This window comes from Populus alba, chromosome 19 (assembly GCF_005239225.2).
Source record: "Populus alba chromosome 19, ASM523922v2, whole genome shotgun sequence".
Lineage (NCBI taxonomy): Eukaryota > Viridiplantae > Streptophyta > Magnoliopsida > Malpighiales > Salicaceae > Populus > Populus alba.
In genome coordinates, this window is record NC_133302.1 from 20083366 (window position 1) to 20086933 (window position 3568).

General features: G+C 34.6%; 1 pseudogene; it reads right to left on the reverse strand.

The window, feature by feature from the left end:
* Nucleotides 1-642: 642 nt before the first annotated feature.
* Nucleotides 643-2799, reverse strand: LOC118038511 (wall-associated receptor kinase-like 8; annotated as a pseudogene).
* Between the last annotated feature and the right edge of the window lie 769 nt (nucleotides 2800-3568).

A 3568-nucleotide genomic window follows, 5' to 3' on the forward strand; every position in this document is an offset into this window, starting at 1 on the left:
CAGTGTCACCACCATCAATGGTACCGAAGATGCAATAACAAAGTGGCGACAACATGTATAGTTTATCAACAAGGCGTAACCATAAGAGGCCAAAACTACAAAAAGTAGTTGCGACGACTTGTCAAATTAGAAGTTGGAATGAAATGGACTATGGCATATCGGTTATCATAATGAACAAGTTAGTGAAATCACTTAGGTGGCGGACATTGCATTAAAATACCATGTATTTCTGCAAGCCATGGTTGTTGGCCCTCCTCGATGCTCTCATTCCATGACATATTTCTGCAACATGGGTATTGCAATCGTGAACGTGCAAGGTATTTTTTTTCTTCTCCACTTGGCGTTTGGTCTTTTTTTACCTAAAAACCATTACACCAAGGTTTTGTTTGGTGAATCACCCGTTGATTTCTTGGGAATATTTTGGTTCAAGGTAATATTGTAACCATGTTTATAGTTTGTTCTTAAGTAAATGGTTGTGTTTTTACCATCATCTCTATTATATAATTAATTATACGACGTACAATACTCATGAACTAATATTTCTTTCATGTATGTTTGTTGATGGACGATATTACTATTGCAGGTTGCCTTTGGTAAGAAGTATATATCTCATTTCCAACATATAATGTTGTAATCATAGAATCAATGTGTGATGATGAATCTCTCCAACTCTGCGACTGCCATTGATGTTGAAAATGCATCCCTACTACTGCTTGCTTGATCAGCCATGATGTTTTTTGTCTTTTGGATGTCTTGTTGAACATGTGGTGCTTGTGACGATTTAATTATCCTTTCCAAGTCTGAGGTTACTTCTCTCATTATTGGTCAGTTTCTCCCATGCAAATTCAAGCACTTTTTTGCAATACTGGCAACAACAACAACTTCTTCATTTTGGCAATACTCTTTCATTCTAGCATCCAAAATATCAAATAGTCTCCTGTCTTCCATCAATGTAATAAAGTGTTTGGCTAAACTTCTGGTTCTTATTGGACTTGTAGAGAATACCGGTTTTCGTCCACTCATAAGCTTAACCAAAACCACACTAAAGCTATAGACATCACTTTTTTATGTATATTGGCCGGATCAGAAGTACTCTGGATCAAAGTAGCCAAAGGTACCTTTCACTTGAGTGGTCAAGTGAGTTTGATTGATGGCCACGACTCTTGAAGTTCCAAAATCAGATATTTTGGCTCTATATTCCTTATCTATAAGTATGTTCATAGACTTAATATCTCGGTGATATATCGGAATGGATGCTTCCGAGTGTAAATAGGAAAAGGCTCACGTAACCTTTGTAGCAATCTGCAATCGTCTTTCCCAAGATAATAAGAAATCACCGTGTGGAACATGGAGATGCTTGTAAAGATTTCTGTTAGGAATGAATTCATAGACAAGGAGAGGAACTTAGGTCTCTAAACAACATCCTAGTAACTTAACCACATTCTTGTGGTTAATTTGTGAGAGAACGATTACCTCGTTAATAAACTCCTCAAGCCTTTTTCACCCACTTTTTCAGACCTTTTAACAGCAACAATGCTACCATCTTCTAACATCCCCTTATAAACTGTGCCTTGCCCACCTTGACCAAGTATTTGAGATTCATTAAAATCATCAATGGCAGTCTTTAACTCTTTTAAAGTAAATATCTTTGTTTTTTTAACACTGTCATGATCTGAGGATAACTGCTGCTGTAACAATAAACTGTCATTTTGCTTGAAGAAATTCCTTTTAATTAGTTCTTTGTTTTTTCTTTTTTTTACTAGTTTGTATAACCACCATATGCCAATAAGTAATGCCCATACAAAAATGAATGCTCCTATAACTGCAGCAAGTAAAAAAATGTTAAGTTGACATATATGATTGTTTAACCAAAGTAACATTTATTTTATTGTGAGTGATTTTTAATGCATCATGCAGTTGCAGAAGAGTTTGAGAATGCCAACATTACATTTCATAAAATAACATTTAATGTAATGTTGTTTTTTCTAAATAAGTAGAAGACAATACAAGAAAAGGAGTCTAAATACAAAACTTCAACTTTTTAATAATTTTGTTTTGCTGATTTAGCCTAATTTATTGGCCACAAGCAACATCAATTTAATTAATTAATCATACTATTCAAACTATCAAGAGAGTTTTTTTTTATTTGACAGCTTCTTTTCAGGCCTAGTTCTTGTAAGAGTTAAACAACCGATTTCTTAATTGGTTTTCTCTTTCAAGCATCTCATTTCCTAACGCATCAAGTTAAAATAAAATTTATTTTATTGTTAGTGACTCTTTGCCAAACAGTAGTTATAATGCATGCTGAGCTATTCCTTGATACACCATGTAGCTGCAGAAGAATTTGAGAATACGAATATTACATTTGCCAAAATAACATTTCATGAAATAACGAGGCAAAGATTTCGTACCTATTATAATTATATAAATTTTATTTCTCTCACAACTGCCTCTTATATTCAATTTGAGAATCCCTTGGCACCAGTTTTTCTTTGGAGTTGTGCCTTTATCAACATCTAATAAAATAACGAAGCAAAAATCAACAAATATTTATATGAGAAATATTTACATAAGCAATATTTACATGAGAAAATGATATTTACCCAAGCATTCAAGGTAAGGGTTGCCCTGAAATCCATCTCGGCACTCGCACTGGGATGTGAAGGAGTTTTGATAGTGAAATTTGCACAAGGTGGAAGAAGCATTAACCTCATTCGAGTTGATCAACCAATGCAGGTATATTGGAACATAATTTCTAATATTTATATTGGATTTAAACCATTCTGGATCAGCCGTCATGCATCCTTCACCATCTTGATTAGCGATAGAACACGTCTTATTTTCTCCCAAACTAACGTTATTCTTCATGTTCCTGCAAGTGGACAAGCAACTGACGATATCTTTGGTCATGGAAGCTTCAGTACTATTACAAGTACCCACTACACTGAACATATTTCAAACATAGAAAAAAAATGGAGTTCCAGAGAGATTAAGAGTTGCACTATCTTTCCTGCCAGTGCAATTGAAATACGTCGTTGGAATTTTGATAATAACGCTGCCTTTTTCAACTATAATATTCACCACCTCCAATTTGATTGAACTTATAAAAGCTGTCGGAGGGCGAGCAATTTGGTTGCATTCAATTCTGAACCACTTGTCCTTGTAACACTCTCTTTTAGTTCCAAAGGGATATGAGATGCGAATCTCTCCACATTGATCTGGGCAGCCAGACTTTACTAAGAATGCTGCTATTGCTAACTATAACATTAACATCATCATCAACAAAACCATCCGAACCACCAAAACCATTTTATCCATTTCGGTTACCTCAGGGCAGAATTCTTTCTCCACAAACACCAACAATTGCAACAGTGAATAATGGTGTAAATATGCTAGACTGCTACCACAACAAGAATTAGACTAAGTTTGACGAGAAGAATCATATTTATTTTGGATTACATGTCATATTATCATTATAAAAAAATTATCAGTCTTACAAAATAGGAAATTTTAAAACATTGGCTTTGCCTTATGAAGCTACGGTTCTTACAACTATAGCTGGGGGGAA